The sequence below is a fragment of the Lepidochelys kempii genome, chromosome 6 (genome assembly GCF_965140265.1).
Source record: "Lepidochelys kempii isolate rLepKem1 chromosome 6, rLepKem1.hap2, whole genome shotgun sequence".
In the NCBI taxonomy this organism is placed as follows: Eukaryota; Metazoa; Chordata; order Testudines; family Cheloniidae; genus Lepidochelys; species Lepidochelys kempii.
The window spans coordinates 21,880,323-21,906,246 of NC_133261.1; the positions used below are offsets into that span (position 1 = coordinate 21,880,323).

Here is a 25,924-nt window from a genome sequence, read left to right on the forward strand (position 1 = left end):
GGAGGGAGGAAACGGGGTCTGACGATATGTACCCAGAACCACCCGCGACAATGTTTTAGCCCCATCAGGCATTGGGATCTCAACCCAGAATTCCAATGGGCAGCGGAGACTGCGGGAACTGTGGGATAGCTACCCACAGTGCAACGCTCCAGAAGTCGACTCTAGCCTCGGTACTGTGGAAGCGCTCCGCCAAGTTAATGCACTTAAAACATTTTCTGTGGGGACACACACACTCGAATATATAAAACCGATTTCTAAAAAACCGACTTCTATAAATTCGACCTTATTCCGTAGTGTAGACATACCCACAGACCCATAACGTAGATGTGATGCACAGGTAAGCAGCTGGAATAAGCCCTGCTTTTTTTGCCCTCTTATTACTTTTTTAAAACAGGAAATAAAAAAAAAACAAAAACTTTTCCTAATATATTAGCCATGTGCTATCAAATCTTAGCTATAACTTTAAACATGAAGTGAGCTGTAGCTCACGAAAGCTTACGCTCAAATAAATTTGTTAGTCTCTAAGATGCCACAAGTCCTCCTTTTCTTTTAAACACTGAATTATATAGAAAATGGTTAAAATATAAATCAATTCGAACTATACAATTTACAAACAAATTTGCTTATAACATTCAACTCGTTAAAGAAAATTATTAAAATAAGGAAGAATAGAAGCATAATTCAGGGGAGGGGAATAGAGAAAGAAAGGGAAGGAAGTGGGTAGAGAAGAAGTGGGGCCAGGCTCATGCACTTAATAAGATCAGATACTTCCAGGAGAGCACCCCATCTCTCTGAAAATTCTTCTTGGGTATTTCTATTATGGTACACAATTCTTTCCCTGGTGGACAAACCACTTAAAGGCTAGAAACAGTTACATTAGCTTAATGTAACTATTGGCCCCATAAGCACAGAGACACTTAGTTTCCCCGACTCTGCTAAGCTACCTGAAGTCCCTCTTGCCACACATGACTTCTGATCCATGTCACTGCATCAGCCCCAGGAACCACTTCACTGCAAGTGAAGAAAATTAAGTGGAGAGAGGGAAAGGGATGTGCTGAGGTGACCATGGGTGTAAGCTGAACCTCACTGGAACCTGGCGGAGAACTCAGTCCTTCTATACAAGTGCTCCTCTACCAGGGTATTTTAAGGCCTTTACTGGTTAGCCCATTATTAGCCAGCAGGGGAAGACCAGCTCTAGATGTCGACTAAAACCAATCACCCTGGTACTTTCCCTTTTTTTAAGCAACAGGCTCTTAAGGGATCAGCTAACACTAAAGGAACGGTATAGCAAAGACCTTGCTCTGCCCTGCCCTACAGGACCCACAGTTAACAAGAACTGCAGAAGACAGCTACTGACACATAGCAAGATTTTTTAAAAAGTGACTTCTTATTCTGAGTGCCTGTTTTTGGTGCCCAGCTTGTCACATCTCTGAGGAACGGATTTTGAGAGGGAGGGTAGGTATTCAGCGATTTCTGAGCATCAGACCCCTTTCAGAGGTCTCAAATTGGACTCCTAGACACAGAGCAAACCAACATCATGAATCCCTCTTGAAAAAACTCTTGGCTTAGACCTATCGTGTGCATCCATTCCAACAGTACACGATTGTTCCCTAAGGCACATTATCCAGCGTTTACTGCCCATCCCCACAAAAACAAGAACAGGAGAGACTTGGAGGAAGATCCTCTGCTGATGTAAATGGGTGTGGTCTCACTAAAGTCAATGGAGCTATACAGATTTACATCAGCTAAGGATGTGGCCTGTATCACCCACACGACTCATTCCCATAGATTTCCCCTGTCTGTATATCTTTCCTCACTTTCTTTGTTACACAGACTTACTAAGAACATTATTGCCACGATTCAAGCTCAATTTTATTTAGCACCTTAAAGCTCTCGAATGATCACCATCCCTTCCCTTCCAAAATAAGGATTCACAGCAGTTATTGCAAATTAGCCTTATGTGAGCGGGAAGACTGTTGAAATGGATACCACTAAGGGTATGTCTGCACTTCGAGTCAGAAGTGTAATTTTCAGCTTGAGGAGACATACACCGTGTTAAGCTCTGCTTGAGCTAGCCTGCTAAATAGAGAACTGGCTGGAAAATGCGTTTTCAGGGCACAGAAGCTATTTGGCAAATAGTTTCAGCTAAAACAATTGAAAACAAAACTTCTAAAAATGTCACCTCACCATTCTATTTTGAAAATGTCATTTTGATTAGACATTTGAAATATTGTTCGACTCAATTAAGATTTTTTTCCATCTCATTTGGTCGAGAAAAACCTGAGAAAATTCAGTTTTAGTTAGAAATTAAGATTTTTCAGGTTGGTCATCAAACAAAAAAAATTAAAAAAAATCAATGATTCTCTCAGCTCTTCTCTGTTTCTTTTATTTTCTTGTTAGTGCTGGCTTAACTTCAACTCTAAAACAAGGAGAGCTTTTTCCTCAAGTTATTGCTACATATTTACAATCTTAACGCCATTTTAAAGTTTCTTTGCTTAGGAAGTTACAATTCTCCTTTTAGATTTTATAGCTGGTGTGCATGTGCGGATGTGTGATGATATGGCCCAGGGAATACAGCTCATTTCCCAATCCAGAGAGTGGATAACCAGATGCAGATGCACGTTAATACAATCCAGAAGACATTTTTGTAATTCCATATCAAATATCAGAACCACCATCTAGTTTTTGCCTCATCTTCTCCAGCACAGTCCCACAAGGCCAGAAAGTGATTCACTGTTACTTACAGCTCACTTTTGAATTAGTGGCTACCAGTTTCCAATTATAATCCATGTCCCCTTCCCCTCCACTCCCACCCTGTGGCATATCTTTAGAGCCCAGAATCCACACAGCTCCCTTGCATATTCAAAGATTCCTCACCATTTACCCCACAGGGTGACAGCCAGGAAAAGCACCAGCTTTGTCACCAGAGCTGCCCTAGAAAAAACCCTCTCCCTGCACAGCCGTAACTGCAATTCAAGAGTGCGAACACTAGTGCTCCTGTCAGAAAACAAGCTTCCAAAGATCAGGACAAAACACTCTTTGGGTATTAACACTCTATCCCATCAGCCTCCCCAAAGACATTAAACGAACTGGGCTAGAAGTAGAATATAAAAATGCAGAGATTACATTTACCATCTACAACAGCTACAACTCATCAGGGAACAAGCAAACTGAAAAACCAGAAAAACTTGGAATGAACAATTGGATGACTTATGACTGCAGTGCAAACACATCCAGACAGCCCAGAAGCACTGCTTGCAGGGTTTAAGAAATGCTCCTCCCTTGCTGCTCACTTTCTTGCATTGAACCAAGGATTCTGTGCAAAAAAAAAAAAAAAAGTGAAAGGAAGGCAGATACTGATAAAAACTGGCCTGAAATAATAGTTATAACTAGGGCAGTGGTGGAAGAGGGAATCTTTGAAACAAAGCAAATCTTCCTTTCTATCACACACGCACCAAAACCCTATTAACCAAACAGCTACCAGTTAAGCAGGTGAAAAGCATTCGTCTACTCTATCTGAGGATTGGGAGAAGTGGGCAGAGCCCACATGAATTAAAGGCCTGCCCCTTCAGGTGAAGGAAAGGCCACAGAACCCAGATAAAGTACAGGGGTAAAAAAAACCAGGTACAGTGATTCAGGTGATAGGTACAAAATGAGTGTAGGAGACACAAAGCAGAGAACTACAGACAATGCCCACTGCTCTGAGATCCTGATCAAGGAGTCAGTGGATGCCACCTAGAGAAACTCTGCCCAGAGGCATGTATGGACTAGAGAATGGAAAAAGGCCCCATAATCAGAGAACCTCCCTGTTGAGCTTATCCCTCTGGGACTGAGAGCTGGCCATCTTAGCCAGTGCCAGGAGGTGGCTGATGAGGTATATTAGTGATTTGGTAAGGCTATGGCCAGGGTTTCCACAGAGGAACAGGTGTGGGGAAACAGTGCAGCCATAACCTCAATAAGAGATTCTGGAGATGATGGAAGAGGGACTACAGCCTGGCACCCTGCAGGTAGGTGCGCACCTGGGTTTCCTTCTTGCCACAAAAGGGGCAGGCATCAGGTGTGTTGGTGAACCGTGCCAGCGACACATCTGTGGTCCCAAGCAGTCTATGGAACCAGGCTAAAGTAGAGATTAGCTCACCAAGGACTGCCATCTTCACAGGGTAGCAGCATATCATGTCACCTGGAGCCGGGATGACATCTCTGGACACTATAGTCCTCTGTTTATCTACAGAACAGGTACAGCAGAGACATTGCTAGTACAACCTTCCCTCCACAGTAACAAGCCTACTCTTCAGGCTATAGGATCAAGCCCACACAATGTAATCTCAGCATTCAGAAATGTGCCGTTTTGTGTTTATTCTGAGGTCTTTTCTGGAAACTCCAGAAAATACTTTGCAAGTTGTCACCTCAAAACAAATGTCTGAACGTGCTTCATTCTTTAGAAGAAAAATCTGAACTAAAGTTTGGTAAGGAAAAGCCATTTGTTTCATGGTTTGATTTCAAATGTGAGTAAAGGGACTATTTTTAAATGGAAGGGGAAAAAGCACTTGGGTGGAGCCTTTTTTACAATCTTGAAAAATATTACTACAAATCAACTCGAAGGATGATGTTTTGGAAAGCTGTAGGGGTGTGCGCATGTACACACTTTATTTTGGAAGAAGCATGACCAGAGCAGAGGTAAATCAGATTGACCTCTGAGTCCACTGGACTCTGAATCAGATGCATGGAGGAGGAGGAGTGATGCGAGAAGATGGCTAGGATTTATATCAGTGAGAAAACATTATTCTGGCCATGATTTATATCCACACTGGTACTTGTCAAGTATGAGTTATAACACCCGAAATGGAGCAACAGCACTAAGACAACGGGGTTGTGAGCCGAAAAAGAGTGCTGTTTTAAGTTCTAGCCAACCCTTACAATCTTTTTCAAAATTATTTCACTGTATTATATGAAGGACTCTGCCCCACAGCAAGTAAACAAATATAGTTTGAATTGTGAATTCACCACCTCCGTTGAAAGGCTCCAGAGTGGCTGGAAAAGCAAAAAAGTCTGCTTTGGCTCACAGAGCATATTTACTGCACACCACCAGACCAAGTTACATCATGGTATGAAAGGCAGCTTTATAGCTATTGCAGGCTTCCTTAGTTTCTGAAGTAAGTTAATAGCAAACAAAGAGGCTGTTCCTATTAAGTTTCACTAATTAGACTTGCAAATAAACAGTGTTTCAACCTAAAGGAAGGACATGGCATTGCACAAGGCTGAGATGTTACCTTACATTACAGGGTAGAGAAATAATTACTGGTGACCATGCATGCAGAAGTTGATCTACAGCTGTCCCTGGTCTGGAAATTGTTCCTTTAACCCAACTTCCTGCACTGATCCAGCATTCTGGGTTTAGCAATGTCTCCTATTAGCTTGTACCAAGAGCAAGTATTAACCCTAGGAAAACCAAAGCTACAGATACACAACTTCCCCTAGTTACATACAGCTAATCAAAGTCAGGATGCACTAGGAGTTTGATGCCACCAGTACTATCACTCACCCTTTTAAGTGAAAGATTGTCATCTTGTGGGGAATGGCTCAGGATCCTTGGAATTCAAATATGTTCAAGGTCCATCTGGACCTTACCAGTTGTTCCTTATTATATAAAGCTATTATCACACCAAGATACAAAGTCTGCAGAAGGAAACTACAAACCTCAGATGGTTACAGACAATAACATACCAGGGTGCAATGACAATGTTAGCGCAGCAGTGCTCACTGTCTGAAGACTGCAAATCATTTAGGAAAAAAAAAGGGGGAGACTCTGAAAACTTGTTACCACCCTGTGTTTACCTGCAGGCCACCTTCCCATGGTAGTACTAGGGAGAGTCTGGAAAGACTTGTGGTGAAGGCAGCACACTGGCATTCAGGAGACCAGAGTTGACTTCCCGGCTCTGCCACACACTTCCTGTGTAACCTTGGGCAGGTCGCTTAATCTCTGTGGGTCAATTCCCATGTTATGGATTAGGAATTAAGAATACTCCCTTCCTCCTACCCCTTGTCTGTTTAGATAATAAACTCTTTGAGACAAGGAATGTCTCTCCCTGGGAGTTTGTACAGCAGCGGAGCACCTGTATTACTGCTGAAGAATTTTAGCTGGAAGCACAGCCGTGAACAAGAAGTGTTCGGCACTATTGCAGAAGCCATGGATAAAAACTTTATTAACCGTGGTTAAAAAAAACCAAAAACAAACCAACAAAAAAAAAACAAACAACCCACAATGCGAACAGTAGGACAGCAAAACCACTGGTAGCAATTTTTGCTAAAACTCCTTAATGGCTTTAATCCACTTCAGGCCATTACCAATATCAGATCGGGGGAAAGGTTATGGAGTGGAGAGAAGGGACCTTTTCAGCAACAGTTCAATTTCCCAGTGCAGACAAGGCGAGCCCCTTACAGCAGCCTTTGTATCACGTTAACTCACAGCTGGCTATAAATTGCAAGTATCAAGCACTTCTCTGTCATTTCAAACCCCCATTACTCCTCCACTTCAGTAAGGAACAGTTAAGATGCAGATGTCCATCTGCAGTAACCATGCATCTGTTGACACTCCGCACCCAGCACAGAATGACACTGTTTAGATGTCTTGTGCTATAAAGTGCATGCTACAAGGATCCCAGTGATTAGGGAGATGCTAAGCTCACAAAAGGAAGCCTGTCTCAATTTTCCCAGTGCAAGCACATGCCAGGGCTTCTCTCTCCATTCATGCCTTTAAACCGGTAGATGTCTTTCACAAGGACACTTACTCTGAGCAGGCAGAGATTAACAAAGACGTTGTCATCTCTGCCACATAACAGAGGCAATTAAAGGAACTACAGGAGTAAAAAGGAGGTCAATAGTCAAAGGGCAATATGCGGCCTCTGATATGAGCTTCTCTTCCCCATCACTTCAAGTTATCAGTGAAATTCTTCATATTAGAGGAGAGGGGAACAAAGGCTTTCAAGCAGAGATTTGAGAAATGGTGCTGATGGATCTTTCACTCCTAAGTCACTGATACATCAGCCAGCTCATGTTGCTGATGACGGTTAGTCATCGCCATCCAATGAATGTCCCGGGATGTTGCACGGCAAATAGAAGACTGGTAACACACAAGAATCAACTCCACAATCAGTACCAATGGGCAAACTTTTGGTTGTTTGCCTCGGCAGAGAGAGCAAAGATGGAATGGCCAATAGAGAACTAACTCCTCCATTGTCTCCATTTGGAAATTTAACAGCATTTAAACACAAGGTTTAGCAACTGAATTAGCTAACAGGATGCTGACTGGCCAGCGCAGACAAGGGAAAGTTGTGGTCAGCATTATGTCAGCTGGCCAATGGCTAAACTTTTCAGGACCAGGCACTCAGATACTATGCTGATATAAAGACCTTGAATAAAATCTTACTCTTCCCTACATCAAATCTTTCAGTCATGGTCAGCTTGGTATCAGCTAGTCATATGTATTAAGAGCAAGGTGACTAATTGAAATCAACCTGACCACAAAAATATGAATACTTCCCTGACATTCCCTTAACCAACCTATGGAACTCACTGCTGCAAAATATTATTGAAGCAAACAGCTTAGCAATACTCAAGAGGATTTAGACCCATACATGTAGTAAAATACCTTGTGTACTTATTCTAGCTAGGAAAGAATTACAAGAGCTACAAACCATGTATTGGGGCACAAACTGATCACAAGCTGGGGTCAGGAAGAAAATCAGTCTCTCCTCCCACACATTCCTTTGAAGAACAACAACATTACATAGCTGGCTGAGTGCATGATGTCGGGGTTTTTGCATTCTTCCAAACCAATGGGCCTGGCCAATTGCAGCAGGGAGGAGACCAGATAAGATCAGACACTGGTCTGTCCTGATACTACATTTGTGATGTTTCTCTTGTATAATCTGTCTCCTCCGAAACATACCCAGAAAAGATAGGCACATAATAGATATGATTATTATGAAGACTAACGGTCTTTCCAAAGCGATTATCCCACCAAGAGAAAACATTTTAATCAAGTTGCTGTAAATAAATTATTTTCCCCATTGTGTGAAACAGCTGCTCTAGCTTGCCATGAGGTCTCTGCCTGTGGCAGAGCATCTGAATCTCCAACAGTCTGCATATGACAGACTTGCCACTTTAATGTTTATAGCAATATTATGTGTCTGTTAGGTGGAGCCAGCTGGACAAACAGGATTTTGAAAGTCTTCCTTAATGGAATAACACTCAACACATGCCAAGAGTTACAAAGAAAGGTTAGCTCAAAGAGGCACTTGTTCCCAGAGTGTCATCAGAATTCACATCTGGCCCTCACAGAGGAGAGTCACTGTCCTAGAAAGTAAGGGACAAATCACTGTGTCCACAAGCAGACAGACCACAATACAAATAATAATACAATCAATCAAGGTGGCTACTCCTGTACTACCTGAAGATTTAGTGTCAGGCTGATGCTATTCAAAGCCAGAAGTTTCCAGCTGCTGAAGTCAAGCCTTCCTCAAGCGCCATATGCTTCCCATTGCAAGAGTCCTTCTCTCCCACTTGTGAACAGCTAAAGAAAATAAACAGGTCTCTAAATAACAAGCAGAATAAAAAGCAGCATCAGGAGGCTCCTGTGAAACTCCAAGGAGTTGGCAAGCTCTGCTGAGAAACTGTGCTTATCCTGGAATTTGCTTGAACATGAAGAAACTCATGAGTATAGGGTATTTTGGAACCCTGTGCTGCTGACAATGGCACATTACACCAAGCAGAACCCCGCTATGCTGTACAGAGCTCTCTGTAGCCAAAAATCTTTTGGTCACTGGAAGGGAATTCTTTGCAGGAACAATCCTTCCACACTACAGGAGGTGGCATTGAAAGCCTTTCCCCACACAACAGGTATACTTTGAATTAATTTCTGGCTTTCAAACATAGGGGTCAATTCCGAAGACATGACAGAGCACCTGCAGTCTCTCATGCTGGGTTTTAAAACACATCGTTTGACTGATCTTTCCCTCTTCCACTGAGAAATCAGATGTTGGAGGCTAGTCTCAAACTTGGAGATCAGGGTTCAACTCCCTGCTCCATCCCAGACTTCCTGTATGACCTTGGGCAAGTCATTTAACCCCTCTGTGTTTCGGTTCCCCATTTGCACAACAACGTTACTTCCCCACTTCATGGAGCTGAAATATATTAAGAGGTTGTGAGGCACCAGATGCTACAGCAATGGGGGGCATACAGGTACCATAGACGGTAACAATTCACCTGTTCACCCAGGAGAAAGTGCTTCGATAGGTAGATGAAGGCAAGAAAATAGGTTCTGAACCCATGGCTGCTGGAATTCATATGTAATGAATAACCCAGTGGTGCACCAGATACTCGGAGCAATCCATATATTCAGCCCATATTGATGGCAAAGTTACAAATAATCTCCCAGAGTCAGGAAACACAAACAAGGTATCATTGTCGAGCCCCTCCCACTCCCAAATTCCCAACTGGAGGCTTGCTTCATCTGCAGAGGGAGGCAATGGAGGAGGGAGAATAGTGCAAGTTAACTTAGATTCTATGGAGAATATGGCATCTTTAGTGTCATGGGTGAGTGTATTAGTTACCCTGGCTAATGTAGAGGCACACATTTGTACTTTGTAAAAGGCCCTGTGCATGTCAAACTTCTGCTTTCAATAAAACAAGTAAAAAAATCAAATCATCCCTCTGCTTTGCTCAGCTCCCTGTTTTGGAAGTATACCTGGTAGAAAGTGCTGCTCGATTTTCCCAGGAAAAATCACCAGGCAGCCATTTCATTTATGAAAACGTGGCTTGTTTTGGAATATTTGCACCAATCCAGTTTAGTATAAAGAAAAATGAACTGCCAAAGGCTAACTGCATAAAGCCGGGATTTAAAAATAAATGTGTCAACACGAATACCTCCAAGGAATGAAAATGTGCATTCAAGCTGCACTGTTGCCTTCCCCAGCCTAATCGTGACTGAAAGGTGGTAGTGAATTTACAAACGTGCTGTCATCATGTGTAAATGGGAGACCTTATGTGGGGCTTTTCACACAGTATGTTTCAACTTAAAACACAATGTTAACTACTGCCACTCAGGGCATGGCAGCCCAGTGGCACCTGTATAAACTTAGCACACACAAGCTGGTATGGCAGCAGGTGTAGGAGAGATGCTGCAGGAGCTCAAGTTTTGGCTTCTCTGCAGCTCCCACGAAACTAGGCACATCGTAGTACAGGTGCTTTTTGCTTGTCAAGAGACGGTGGCACCCTAAGCTATAGTCAACAAGTCTCCCGTGGAAATACACACAGCGTACACATACATAGCAACAACTTGTGCTCAAACAGCTATTCAGTAAGACAGTTATTTCTACCAGAACGCTTTCAGCCGGAAGGTATGGTTAGCCAAGTGTTACTTTGGAGCAAATAAAACTTAAATGGCCACAATTCAGTCTCACCCTCCCTTAGGTATTTTAGCACTACACACGTCTATCAATCAGCCATTCCCTAGCATGCAAGAAAGGTCACTTGAGGTAAGGCAAAAAAGACACTCAAACCTTGGCAGTTTGAGGAAATATTAATAGCATCTTTCAGCATAAATATAGGAACAAATCAAAACAAAAACATCCCCTCCCCAAACTCGGAAATCATATTTATAGCAACAGCAAGTAAAAGCTGCTGGCTCCCAGCTATTTGATTTTGAAGAGCGTGTGAAATGTGGAAATCAGAAGTAGCAAATCTGTTTTTCTCAACAGAAATCTCAGCAGAGGGAAAAATCTTATGTGATAGCTACCATATAACTAGGGTCCTACAAAATTCAGAGTCAATTTTGATCAATTTCATGGTCATAGGATTTTTTTAAAAAAATCGTAAGTTTCATGGTTTCAGCTATTTAAATCTGAAATTTCACAGTGTTGTAACTGTAGGGGTCCTGACACAAAAAGAAGTTGGGGGGGGTCCACAAGGTTATTGTACAGGGGGTGGCAGTACGGCTACCCTTACTTCTGCGTGGCTGCTGGCAGGGTGCTGCCTTCAAAGCTGGGCGCCCTACCAACAGCCGCTGCTCTCTGGCCGCCAGCAGAAGAAGGGTGGCAATACCATGACCCCGCTGCGACTTCCTTTTGGGTCAGGACCCCCAATTTGAGAAACGCTGGTCTCCGCCATGAAATTTGTACAGTATAGGGTAAAAGCACACAAGAGACCAGATTTCATGGTCTGTGATGTGTTTTTCATGGCTGTGAATTTGGTAGGGCCCTACCTATAAATCCTTGTTGACATCTAGATACTTTTCATCCAGCTATAGATTCTTTGTAGCAAAGAAAAGTTCTCCAACCCCTGCATAGTCTGTTAATTGTATCAGCATACATGGGCTAGCCAGACTAGTTTAAAGATTAGGTGTGTATTATCAATTCTTACCTGCCCCTTGTCTTCCACAATCCTTCCCTCCCCCCATTTCTGAAGTGAATTTAATTCTCATTATAGATGCAAATTGGTAAACCTGGAAATTAAACTATTTGGGTCTAATTCACTACCACTTTGTGCCTTACAGAGATGCTTACAGCAGCACGGAGTGCCTGTAGACTGCTACCTTCTGATTTAGTGGTGTTTCATAGTCCCTTTGCACCAGGGTCAGTGAATGCACGAACAGGAAGGGAACAGAGAATTAGGCCCGTTTTTGGCATGGTCTATACACAAATCTGCAACAGTCCAGTGCAAACCCCTGTGTGGATCCTCTAGTTAAAGAGTGGCTTATTTCAGGTTAGCTTAACCCTAAATAGCTAAACCAACATAAGCCTGGTTCAGACCAACATAAGAGACTTCACATAGCCTTCTGCACCTCTTGAAATTGCACTGTTAATTAAACCAGTATCACTCTGCACATAGACAAGCCCTTTATCCTCACTAGAGGAACTACACAGGCAGAAGCAGCTGCAAATGCTTCCTTCATCCTGCTCAGAACCTGACCTCAAAAGACCAGCTCAAGAAGCAAGGCACAAGTCCAGCCTCTGCACCCATTCATTCATTGGGCTCTGCTAAAGAGGACAACAAGGGTGTCACAATTAGTACCAAGGAAGGCTTATGAGTCCGGTTTAAGCAAACAGACCAGCTGACTGGAGGAAACAACCATGGTCCTTATACACTTTGAGATATGCAGCATTTTACTTCCAGCTCACTGGTCTGAGTACAGCCACTCTCTCCCCACACAACATTCCAGTTATCCTTCTATGAGCAATCTTGAGCAGTGGAGGAGGGCAGAGTAGTCTACAAAAGAGACATCCCAGGAACAGGGATCTTTCTAGCGCCCCTTGCCGAAACTATGCCTCCCCCACTCTCTCTCTCTCCTATTTTTACCCAGCAGCAAAGCTGACAGAATGGAATTCACAGTTTCACAATCTTTGAATGTTTTACCCTCCTTAATGGGACTGGTCTGCATTTTATATGCTGCATTCTATTCAGATCGGGGAGCTGGGGGAGAAGAGAAATCTACCACAGTGAATTGCTGTATGGATTCCACCACCATATGGAAAGAGCAGGGATAGTGCAAGAGGACTGTGGCTGCGCCATGCATTTGGAAGGGAAATAGGTCTACTAGTTGCTGGGATACATGTCGGGAAGGCCCATGTACTGTGATCCACCATCACTTACAAGACTGGCCCAGGCCATCTTGGGAGGGTTAACAAAAGGATTCTGTAGGGCACTCCCCAAATTCACATATAAACAGTTTATATAATCAATACCCACACAATAGATATAGGGATATCTAAATAACACACTTCCTCCTGCTACAGGTGGAGGGGATGCCAGGTACTTGTGCTGAGGTCTGTACATATAAGCTTTATTTGGACAATCACCCAAGTAATTTGGGGTCTGAAGATGGGTAGTAATATGGCGGAATGCCATTTCCAGCTGTCACAGCTTTGAGCCCGCCCAAGAATTAGAGATCTCCAGGCATGAGCTACATAGACCCAAAGGCAAGATCTGGGGCGGAATGGAAGGTAAGTTTAGGTAAGTGACTTTAAATAACCTGTGATCTTTATGAAAAGATTAGGGACTAGCTTTCAACCCTAGCAACTCTGTTTACATTTTCACACCTGTCTTTGCACCAACAAGGGCTGAAAAAAAGATGGAAAATGGAAATTCACCCTGACCTGTCAAGATTGTAGCACTCTCTGCTGCTCTCCCCCCCAAACCTTCTTCCCCTCACCATGGGTATTTTCTTTTCAGTCATACTGAAAGATTTTGCCTTAAGAACACTGATACACACACCCTACAATCCCTCCCCCCCCCCCCAATTGAAACCAAAATTCCTACCCCCAGTAGAGGTTTGACCCCAAAAGTGTCAGAAACTCAATGAAGTCTACCAAGGAGTTGGCCCTTGCTAATGATTTTATGCCGAAGGTGCTTAGATACTATAGTGATGTGCACAGTATAAAGCCCCCTTTTATGGAATATTTCAGATAGTCAGACTTTCTTTCCCGCTTTCACCATACCAAACCAACGTGTATTTTGCAAAACGATCTGGAACCCTTCCTCTGCTCCAGCCCCACGGTCTCACTTTAGGTTGCCGTACATGCAGTAGATGAAGCAAGGCTACTTGCCTTCTGCAGGGAGCTGCATGAGGGCAAAGTGCCAAGATGAAAATTGCCAAACATCAGATTCGTGATGATGTCGGTAAGACACACACACACACACGACCAATGAGGTAGGTGCAACCTCAGTTTTGAGCTTGGAGTAGAGATGAGCAACAGCACAGATTCACTCTCTCGGACAGCGACAGTCCTTTGGGATTTCATTTAGGCATGGTCTACACAATTAAAGTTTATACAGATATAGCTGTATCAACCAGACATGCAAAAAAGTCACCCCCCCACCCCCCAGCAACATAGCCATGCCAACAAAAACCCCTGCATAGACACAGCTCTCCTAAGAGAAGAGCACTTTAATGTCGTTTGGGGAGGTGGCAGAAAAAAGCCTGATGGTGTACACTGCATCTACACTAGAGGGCTATGCCAGCCTAGCTACGCTGACAGAGTCTACACAAGGATAACAACAAAAACTCCCCAGGAACAACAATTACAAGAACAAACCAACAGAAAACCTTACTGCAAGTAGTACCCATTATAAAGAAATATCTGTCTTAAGCCAGAGAATGGTGCGTTAATTTCTTCAGCTATGCCTACTCAGATATGTCACGCTGTTTTGAAAAGTTCACTGTACGTTTCGCCCTTCAGGGCCATAACAGCATGTTGCAGAGAAGCAGGAACACAACAGCTGGAATGGGTATAGCTGAAGTTAAAGTAGAGATTATTAGAAAAGGAGGCATAGTTTGCATTAATGCACCCTGTTTGACATGCTGGAAGCGCACATCACCTACTGCCCAGCCTGGATGCTGTTTGCACACATGGAATTAGAAAAGTGCTCAGAAGGGTAAACGCAGCCAGGCAGTGATGAAATCCCACATATTTGGTAGCAACATTTCTACACCTGCTTTATGGGAAAAAGCCTAAAGTGCAGCTTGGAGAGTCATAAACAGAGTCCCACGCGCTGCAACACTCATTCGCTATCAGAACACACACATTGTGAGGTCTCTTCCCACCCCGTAGTTGAATACTGAAAAAAGGAGCATGGTGGTGGCTCTTGGTTAGGATAGCATCACATGAGGAAGACATTTAGCAGCTATGAAATCTCTCTGCCTCACAAAAATCTTCAGGAAAATAATTAAAAAATCCCCAAGCAAGTTTGTCAAAGGAAACTCCAGAGATATTTTAGGAGACTGTATATGTCTTAGGGGATTGGTAACCTTCTCTCCCATTCGAGGTCACCAGCTCAAGGCTGGCCCAGCTTGAGAGAGACCAAAGGTCCTTGTCCAATGGCTATTGGTGGCCTACATGAACTACTCTAGTGTTTCCAGCCCAGATGCCAGTAGACCACTTCACAATTTGTACTGTGCAAGATCTGTACCAGCAGTCATGGTCAAGGACTGAATGGGGATAGAAAGATAGCTCTCTGAGCCTTAAAGAGAGGTGTAAAGCAAGGCACACTGGCAGGACAGCAATGCAGGAAGCTTGCACTGCTGATACCAAATTTTGTACCTGCTCTTTAATAACTAAGCAGTGGTTTTCAACCTGTGGTCGGCAAAGCATGTCTAAGATTTCCAATGGGGTCCGCACCTCCATTTGAAATTTTTTTTAGGGGTCCGCAAATGGAAAAAGGTTGAAAACCACTGAACTAGAGGACTTCAGTCTTCAGGGTTGTCAACTGAGCAGTATTAAATTCATTTAAACAAAACCAGAGACCTATTGTAACCTTTTAAAAGCTCATCTCCCCTGGTTCCTAGGTAATAAGTTTCAGCCTTTCCAGCTCTCTCTCATCCAGAGTACAAATGGTTCCCGATTGTTATCTGGGGTTTAGACTTGTATCCCAAGGTCAACACTATGCCCAGCACTGGGCAAGTGGTCAAAGTCTGTGCTGGGAGCATAGTAGTTACATTTGAAAGAGATGCTTTGTCCAGGAGTTGGCAAACCATACAAAAACTGTTTTTCGACCTATGTATGACGAGATCTGGCCATCTTTCCAGCTCAGGATTGCCAATCCCGAATGTTCAAAAGATCATGAGTCAGCCTCATCAAAATCATGAGATTATGTAAAAAATAATGGATTTGGTGTTCTTTTTAATTTGTCTTCTGCTTTTTGAGGCTGTAGGGTGCACTGGGGTTACAATTTGAAGCTCTCCACACCCATGAGGACTAGAAACTAGGGTCGTCGATTAATTGCAGTTAACTCATGCGATTAACTCAAAAAAATTAATCCCAATTTAAAACATTCATCATGATTAATCGCACTGCTAAACAATAGAATACCAATTGAAATGTATTAAATATTTTTGGATGTTTTCCTACATTTTCAAATATATTGATTTCTATTACCACACAGAATACAAAGTGTACAGTGCTCACTTTATATTCTTTTTTATTACAAATATTTGCACTGTAACAAACAAAAGAAACAGTATTTTTCAATTCACCTCATACAAGTACTGTAGTATAATCTCTTTATTCCAAAAGTAACTTACAAATTTAGATTTTTTTTTTTGTTACATAATTGCACTCAAAAACAAAACAATGTAAAACTTTGGAGCATACAAGTCCACTCAGTCCTACTTCTTGTTCAGCCAATCACTAAGACAAAAGTCTGTTTATATTTAAGGGGGATACTGCTCCCTGCTTCTTATTTACAATGTCATCTGAAAGTGAGAACAGGCTTTCACATGGCACATTTGTAGCCAGTGTTGCAAGATACTTACGTGCCAGATATGCTAAACACTCGTATGCCTCTTCATGCTTTGGCCACCATTCCAGAGGACATGCTTCCATGCTGAGGATGCTTGAAGGGTTCATGTAGCGTTCATGCACCTGGAAACAGTCAGGGCACACCCTGACTGTTGTGTAGGAGCGATGCACATATTGCTCTGTCCAAGGACATGGACCCATGGGAACATGGACCATTGGGAAGTCAATTAAAGGACATCAACCGTGGGAAGCTTCCTTGGCCTGAGCTCAAGGCCTGAGAACAAAGATTGCAGTAGATAGAGGCTGGTAAATAAGAATATTAATCAAAGTCATATTATTTCCTTTGTTGATGCCTTTTGCGGTCGGAGTATGTAATGTGCAGGGGGGAGAGAAATAAAAGAGGTGGAAAAGCTGACAGGGGCAATCCCGTCAGCAGACCAGCCTGCTTGCTTGCCTAAAGCCGTGTCCTGTCTTGTATTGAACCGCCACAGATGCTCATTAAAAAAATAATGCATTAATTAAATTTGTGACTGAATTCCGTGGGGGAGAAATGTATGTCTCCTGTTCTGTTTTACCAGCATTCTGCCATATATTTCATGTTCTAGCAGTCTTGGATGATGACTCAGCACATGTTTGTTTTAAGAACACTTTCACTACAGATTGGACAAAACGCAAAGAAGGTACCAATGTGAGATTTCTAAAAATAGCTACAGCACTCGACCCAAGGTTTAAGAATCTGAAGTGTCTTCCAAAATCTGAGAAGGACGAGGTGTGGTGCATGCTTTCAGAGGTCTTAAAAGAGCAACACTTTGATGCGGAAACTACAGAGCCCAAACCACCAAAAAAGAAAATCAACCATCGGCTGACTCAGATGATGAAAATGAACATGCGTCCATCTGCTCTGCTTTGGATCGTTATTGAACAGAACCCGTCATCAGCATGGACGCATGTCCTATGGGATGGTGGTTGAAGCATGAAGGGACATACGAATCTTTAGTGCAACTGGCATGTAAATATCCTGTGATGCTGGCTACAACAATGCCATGCGAGTGCCTGTTCTCACTTTCAGGTGACGTTGTAAACAAGAAGCAGGCAGCATTATCTCCTGCAAATTGTTATCAAACTAGTTTGTCTGAGTGAGTGGCTGAACAGGAAGTAGGACAGAGTGGACTTGTAGGTACTACAACTTTACATTGTTTTGTGTTGGAGTGCAGTTATGCAACAAAAAAATAAATCTACATTTGTAAGTAACACTTTCACAATAGAGATTGCACTACAGTATGAGTACAGTACTACTTGTATGAGTTGAATTGAAAAATATTTTGTTTACAGTGCAAATATTTGTAATCAAAAATATAAAGTGAGCACTGTACACTTTGCATTCTGTGTTGTAACTGAAATCAATATTTGAAAATGTAGAAAACATCCAAAAATATTAAATAAATGGTATTCTATTAATCTTTTTTAATCGTGTGATTGAGATTAATTTTTTTAATTGCTTGACAGCCCTACTAGACACTTTTTTCTTTAAGAATGGAGGCTGATATCAGTACATATCCACTTTACTCCAGGAGCTGGGGCTTTAAGGAAAGGAATAACTATTTCACATTTGGGGATAATGTATACCTTCAAATCAGCGGCACTGCTATGGATACCCGCATGGCCCCATAGTATGCCAACATTTTTATGGCTGACTTAGAACAACGCTTCCTCAGCTTTCGTCCCCTAATGTCCCTACTCTACTTGCGCTATATTGATGACATCATCATCATCTGGACCCATGGAAAAGAAGCCCTTGAGGAATTCCACCATGATTTCAACAATTTCCATCCCACCATCAACCTCAGCCTGGACCAGTCCACACAAGAGATCCACTTCCTGGACACTATGGTGTTAATAAGCGATGGTCACATAAACACCACCCTATACCGGAAACCTACTGACCGCATGCCTACCTACATGCCTCCAGCTTTCATCCAGACCACCCCACACGATCCATTGTCTACAGCCAAGCTCTACAATACAACTGCATTTGCTCCAACCCCTCAGACAAACACCTACAAGATCTCTGTCAAGCATTCTTACAACTACAATACCCACCTGCTGAAGTGAAGAAACAGACTGACGGAGCCAGAAGAGTACCCAGAAGTCACCCACTACAGGACAGGCCCAAGAAAGTAAATAACAGAACGCCACTAGCCATCACCGTCAGCCCCCAACTAAAACCTCTACAACGCATCATCAAAGATCTACAACCTATCCTGAAGGACGACCCATCACTCTCACAGATCTTGGGAGACAGGCCAGTCCTTGCTTATAGACAGCCCCCCAACCTGAAGCAAATACTCACCAGCAACCACACAACAGAATCACTAACCCAGGAACCTATCCTTGCAACAAAGCCTGTTGCTAACTGTGTCCACATATCTATTCAGGGGACACCATCAAAGGGCCTAATAACATCAGCCACACTATCAGAGGCTCGTTCACCTGCACTTCTACCAATCTGATATATGCCATCATGTGCCAGCAATGCCCCTCTGCCATGTACATTGGTCAAACTGGACAGTCTCTAAGTAAAAGAATAAATGGACACAAATCAGACGCCAAGAATTATAACATTCAAAAACCAGTCGGAGAACACTTCAATCTCTTTGGTCACTCGATTACAGACCTAAAAGTTGCAATTCTTAAAAAAAAAAAACAGACTCCAATGAGAGACTGCTGAATTGGAATTAATTTGCACACTGGATACAATTAACCTAGGCTTGACTAGAGACTGGGAGTGGATGGGTCATTACACAAAGTGAAACTATTTCCCCATGTTTATTCCCTCCCCCACTGTTCCTCAGCGTTCTTGTCAACTGCTGGAAATGGCCCACCTTGATTATCACTACAAAAGGTCCACCCCCCTCCCCCCCTGCTCTCCTGCTGGTAATAGCTCACCTTACCTGATCACTCTCCTTACAGTGTGTATGGTAACACCCATTGTTTCATGTTCTCTGTGTATATAAATCTTCCCACTGTATTTTTCACTGAATGCATCCGACGAAGTGAACTGTAGCTCACGAAAGCTTATGCTCAAATAAATGTGTTAGTCTCTAAGGTGCCACAAGTACTCCTTTTCTTTTTGCGGATACAGACTAACACAGCTGCTACTCTGAAACCAATAATCATCATGAGACTCATGACAAAATCATGAGAGTTGGCAATATTGCCAGCTCTATAGAGTAGATCCTGGGAGATTATGACTCCAAGTCCTATAAAATCTGACCTCTGATCATTACTGTTCAAACTGATTACATTTCTTACACAGGGGAAGATTGAATGTTGGTCAGCAGGCCTTTTAGAGAAGTATTCCTTTGCAGTACATTGCAGTTTCACATAAATTCCAACAGTAAGTTTATCAATCGTCGTTTTACCCTGCTGTTTTTATACATATGGTCAATTACTGAAAACATATTAACTGTTAAAGACACTTGGGTCTTGCAACAGGATAGTATTTTTCATGCATTTAAAATCTAATGCAAAATTGAAGCTGTGACAAATTAGGGGTTCTCTCTGTGCCACTTCTGAATTGTGGATGATTTTATGACATTTTATCATGACATTGTGTCACAGAAAGCATATATGTGCAGGGATCCACCCTGAGGTAGCCAGATCATGTCAAGTCTCTTCCAGACCAGAGACAATGATGAGTGATCAGCATTCAATGATCATCTATTGAAAGGAAAATACCCTGGGACAGTGGGTTTGCTTTAGCTGGGAGAAGATCCAAACCTCCCTCCCTTCAGGCAAGAGGAGGAAGTAAGTAATGGGACTACCAGGGCTTGGTCTACAGCAGTACATACTTACTTCCGTAGAATTACATCGCACAGGGATGCAAAAAATCCACATCCCTGATCGAAGTTGTTATACTGACCGTAATCCCCTGTGTAGACAGTGCTACGTTAGCGGGAGAGCTTTTCCTGCCAACATAGCTACCGCTGCTCTCAGAAATGGAGTTATTAAGGCGATGGGAGAGCTCTCTCCGGTTGGCTCAGAGCGTCTTCACCAGATGTGCTACAGTGGCGTAGCTGCGCAGATGTAAATTTGTAGTGTAGACCTGGCTTAGGAAGAGGAGAAAAACAAACAAACAAACCTAGTGACCCCAGCAGGAGTCTATGAAAAACTGAGATGTGGGGGAGAGACTGGGACTGAGAGCCTTCTTGAACCAGCGGAAGATGAGAGTAGGCAATGGGGTGAAAGACCCTGCCTGCCTAAACACAGATGATCTCCCAAGGGAAGGGTACGCTAACGAAGGACATTACATTTAGGGACATTTATTGTTTTGTGTGTGTAGCCCATCAAGCTAGTTAGTATGTCCAAATCTAACTTCCTCACCCTCAAAATACTGGGGTGCATTTATCCTATGGGTTAACAGTGTGATTTGCACTCTTGTGCTTCACGTGATTAAATATAAAGAACATAACATTAGAATGTACAAAGTGTGTGTGGGACTGCTTCACAACTGCCACGTGCCCCCAAGGGAATTAAACTGTAAACCAGAAGCTTCACACCTTCTCTGGGAGAAGGGTGGATTCAAGTACTGGGGAGTCTGAAGGGTCAGTGGTGCGCCCAGTGGGGCTAGAAGGTTGGACAGTGAATTCCAACACTCATTATGTTGGATCACATTAAAGAAGTTCTGTATTAAAATCACAAATGAGTTTGATTCCCCATAGGTTAAATTCCAGGGTATTACTAATTAAGACGTCTCTTGGTTTTTGGTACTGTATCTCTCCCTCTATGTGTGAAACTTGCAAGCTGCTAATTGCATCAGTACATTCTAAGACAGAGTCTGTTCTCAAAGCAATTCACACAGAGAGAGACTCAAAGCAATACTCTAACAACAGAAACAGCACCCAGAGACTCCCTGCCCCTTTGTTGTATTAACAATTGTGATTAAAACAGAGATAGAGGATGTATGTGGATGGATGCTTGGTGTGGATAATAACTGAATGATCAGGGAGGCGCCAGCCTAAGAATCCAGTGTCCATCGGCTGAAGAAGGCGTCAAGTGGAAATAACCAGAGGGCTCCCGGAGGGCAGACTGGAATCCACCCAACAGCCTCAAGGACGGGAGAACCAAAGAACAAGATAACATCTGGCAGCACGGAGCCGTCAGGAATGTGCCATCTGCTGATTGATCCAGCAACAGCATGATGAAGCAAATCCCATAGACTGGCATAGGAAGCAATTCCTATAAAAGTGGACTCTAGAAAGTGAGAACTTTGGGGTCTGATGCTGCAAACCAACTTCCAGGAGCATCAGATGAGCATCTGACAAGGCCCTGCTCCCTCCTCATGTCCAGGCCACCTGGCCAGTGGCTTGGCATGAGCAACTCTAAGGCTGGTAACTATGATAACAACCTTGCAGAACGTGTGTGTAAATATGAGAGGGAATGGAATGTTATAACTATAACTAACTGATTACTATGATTCTTTCTGTATTCACAATAAATGTGGTATTTTGCCTTTTTCCCTTTAATAAGATCCTGCTGGTTTTTATTTTATTGGTATAACAGTAAGGGGGTGCCAGATAGAAGATCTGAACTCTGAGTGTGCACCGAGGGACCCCAAGAATGACTGGACTCCGTTCAGGCTCCAGAAGCTTAACCCACTCTGGAGATCTAGAGCACAGGGCAGTCCTAGTGGATGGCCAGGAACTGGCGTTTGCTAGGATCTGAGACAGAAGCTTCTAACAAAAATGCTAACGCAGTTCCGCACTTTATGACACCTTTAGACACCCTCTGGCTCCTGGGCTGTTCCAGGGGCCCAAATGGTCCTTCTCATAAATTACAGTACCCTTGGAGCTGCTATAATTTGCACCAGTCTCAGTGGGCTGCTCTAGAGCAGTCCAGTATCTCTACAGCAGTGTGCTATGGGTAGGGCCCTACCAAATTCACAGCCATCAAATCTGGTCTCCCCCCGTGAAATCTGGTCATCTTTGCACTTTTACACTGTACTATACAGATTTCACAGGGGGAGACCAGTGTTTCTCATATTGGGCTTCCTGACCCAAAAGGGAATTGCAGGGGGATCGCAAGGTTATTTTGGGGGGTTGCAGTATTGCCACCCTTACCTCTGAAGGCAGTGCAAAGCTGGGCGGCCAGAGCATGGTGGCTGCTGACTGAGGGCCCAGCCCTGCAGGCAGCAGTGCAGAAGTCAGGGCGGCAGTACCATACCAGGCCATCCTTACTTCTGCGCTGCTGCTGGCGGCGGCTCTGCCTTCAGAGCTGGGCTCCCGGCCAGCAGCCACCATGCTCCAGCTGCCCAGCTCTGAAGGCAGCGCGGCCACCGGCAGTGCAGAAGTAAGGGTAGCAGTACCGCAACACCCCCCTACAATAACCTTGCAACCCCCCCAAAACTCCTCTTTGGGTCAGGAGCCCTACAATAACATCACCATGAAATTTCAGATTTAAATAGCTGAAATTCACTATTTTAAAATCCTATGCCTGTGAAATTGACCACAGTGGATCATGAAATTAGTAGGGCCATAAAGTGCTCCTCCAGCTCCAGCAGCAGCTGCTCTTCCCGCCCTCCCAGCAGCTAAGTTCCCTCTAAGCTGCATGACCTGTTAAGCCCCATGCAGAGGCTCAGGGCCGCGGCGGGGAGGGGAGGGGAGGGGTGCCTCTCCCCGCTGGCCCCAGCTCAGACCTGCCATGGCCAGGGAGAGGCGTCTCTCCCTCCTCCCCAGCCCAAATACTACTGTAGGGGGAGAGAGCTGGGGGGGGGGGGGTGGAGAAGAGGAGTCCTCTCTCCCTACTGTAGCCCCCAGAACCTGCACCCCAACCGTCTGCCCCAGCCCTGAGCCCCTCACCCCAATCCTCTGCCCCAGCCCTGAGCCTCTCGGCCCCACCACATGAATTTTGTTATGTGCACCAATATGGAGGTGATATGTCACACATCACCTCTATATTGGTGCGCATAAAATTAATTCCGCACATGCATGGGAAAACTGTCCGGCGGTGGAACAGTTTGTGGACAGTTACTCAGGTGACCGGACACTGTCAGGTCTCCTTTTCTACAAGACTTTCTGGTCGAAAACCAGACACCTGGCAACCTCTAGGCAGGTCCTGTATGCCCTTGAAATGGCAGATGGATTCTGTGTCCTTGCCTCTGGCCCATGGGCTCAGCTCCACGGGGCTGCAGTATGGGGGCAGACATGAAATGGTACATTGTATTTAGAGGGAAGATCTCACTAATAGCAAACAAAAAGATCTTCACTGAAAAAATTACCTTCTATATGAACTGCGGAGGAACTAACTGCAGCATATATCAGACGGCAGCACTTCTAGCTCTCAGTCAGTTTATACTCAGCCACCTATAACAGCCTCCTCCTCAGTGCTAGGTATTCCTTGTAGGCTTCAGACAATTTACAGGAGCTCTGCACTTCAACTGTCTGCATTGCGTTATTAGGTAACTCTGCTGGGGCAGAGCACAGAACAGAATAAGTACCCTGCAGCGAGGATTAGATGTTCACACCATGTTATTTATTATGACAACCGACTGAAAGGGAATTAAACCTGGAATACTGCTCACCAATCCTTTGGCTCAGATAGGTTGAAACAGAAAGCTGTTCCACATCTTAAACTGCAACAGACAATTTGTCACCACTAAAACTGTTTGTAGCCCATTTGTCTAAGTCTTGGCTTTTTGTACATGCTGTATATTTATATTCTCGTTTCCCTCTTCTATTCACCTTCCCAGAGCCAAAAAAAAAAAAAAAAAGTTGAGCTACTCAACAGCTAAGGTGAACCCCCTTCCCTTTCCCATGCCCCAACCAGGCCCCGTGCATCACCTTCCTCCTCCCCTCCCCTCATTCCTGGGGCACACCTCCCCAAGGAAGGGATCTGAAGCACCAGATTGGCTGTATCTGGATCTCTGTACTCACTCTCTTGAATATCCCCTCCCACAGAACGACTGTGCAAGCTCCAAGCAATACCGCTTCCAGCCTGCATCTATCAAGCAACCAGCAGCTTCGGACACCATATGGTACTAGAGTGCACAGATTTCACCATCCTGATACTGCATGGGCATCCTCTTGCAACGCCAGATTATGCCCACTGAAATCTTAAAGGAGTAGCACCTTTCCTGCCAATTTCAATAATAGAATATCAGGGTTGGAAGGGACTTCAGGAGGTCATCTAGTCCAACCCCCTACTCAAAGCAGGACCAATCCCCAACTACATCATCCCAGCCAGGGCTTTGTCAAGCCAGACCTTAAAAACTTCAAAGGAAGGAGATTCCACCACCTCCCTAGGTAACAAATTCCAGTGCTTTACCACCCTCCTAATGAAAAAGTTTTTCCTAATATCCAACCTAAACCTCCCCCACTGCAACCTGAGGCCATTACTCCTCGTTCTGTCACCTGCTACCACTGAGAACAGTCTAGATCCATCCTCTTTGGAACCCCCTTTCAGGTAGTTGAAAGCAGCTATCAAATCCCCCCTCATTCTTCTCTTCTGCAGACTAAACAATCCCAGTTCCCTCAGCCTCTCCTCAAAAGTCGTGTGTTCCAATCCCCTAATCATTTTTGTTGCCCTCCGCTGGACACTCCAATTTTTTCACATCCTTCTTGTACTGTGGGGCCCAAAACTGATCACAGTACTCCAGAGGAGGCCTCACCAATGTCGTAGAGAGGGGAACGATCACGTCCCTTGATCTGCTGGCAATGCCCCTACCTATACATCCCAAAATGCCATTGGCCTTCTTGGCAACAGGGGCACACCGTTGACTCATATCCAGCTTCTTGTCCACTGTAACCCCTAGGTTCTTTTCTGTAGAACTGCTGCCTAGCCATTTGGTCCCTACTCTGTAGCGGTGCATGGGATTCTTCTGTCGTAAGTGCAGGACTCTGCACTTGTCCTTGTTGAACCTCATCAGATTTCTTTTGGCCCAATCCTCTAATTTGTCTAGGTCCCTCTGTATCCTATCCCTACCCTCCATTGTATCTACCTCTCCTCCCAGTTTAGTGTCATCTGCAAACTTGCTGAGGGTGCAATCCACGCCATCCTCCAGATCATTAATGAAGATATTGAACAAAACTGGCCCCAGGACCGACCTTTGGGGCACTCCGCTTGATACTGGCTGCCAACTAGACATGGAGCCATTGATCACTACCCGCAGAGCCCGACAATCTAGCCAGCTTTCTATCCACCTTATAGTCCATTCATCCAGCCCATACTTCTTTAATTTGCTGGCAAGAATACTGTGGGAGACAGTGTCAAAAGCTTTGCTAAAGTCAAGGAATAACATGTCCACTGCTTTCCCCTCATCCACAGAGCCAGTTATGTCATCATAGAAGGCAATTAGATTAGTCAGGCATGACTTGCCCTCGGTGAATCCATGCTGACTGTTCCTGATCACTTTCCTCTCCTCTAAGTGCTTCAGAATTGATTCCTTGAGGACCTGCTCCATGATTTTTCCAGGGACTGAGGTGAGGCTGACTGGCCTGTAGTTCCCAGGATCCTTCTTCTTCCCTTTTTTAAAGATGGGCACTACATTAGCCTTTTTCCAGTTGTCCGGGACCTCCCCCAATGGCCATGAGTTTTCAAAGATAATGGCCAAAGGCTCTGAATCACATCCGCCAACT

General features: G+C 44.0%; 1 protein-coding gene across 6 annotated transcripts in view; it reads right to left on the reverse strand.

The window, feature by feature from the left end:
* Positions 1–25,924, reverse strand: part of C6H11orf24 (chromosome 6 C11orf24 homolog) — a 65,604-nt gene that overhangs the window by 21,295 nt on the left and 18,385 nt on the right. The window contains exon 1 of one of the 6 annotated variants that reach the window (XM_073347085.1): positions 3,133–3,154. The exons of the other annotated variants lie outside the window; for them this stretch is intronic. The gene's annotated coding sequence lies outside the window, so the exon portion shown is untranslated. Of the gene's footprint in view, positions 1–3,132; positions 3,155–25,924 lie in introns of those variants that run through there. 6 annotated transcript variants of the gene reach the window in all.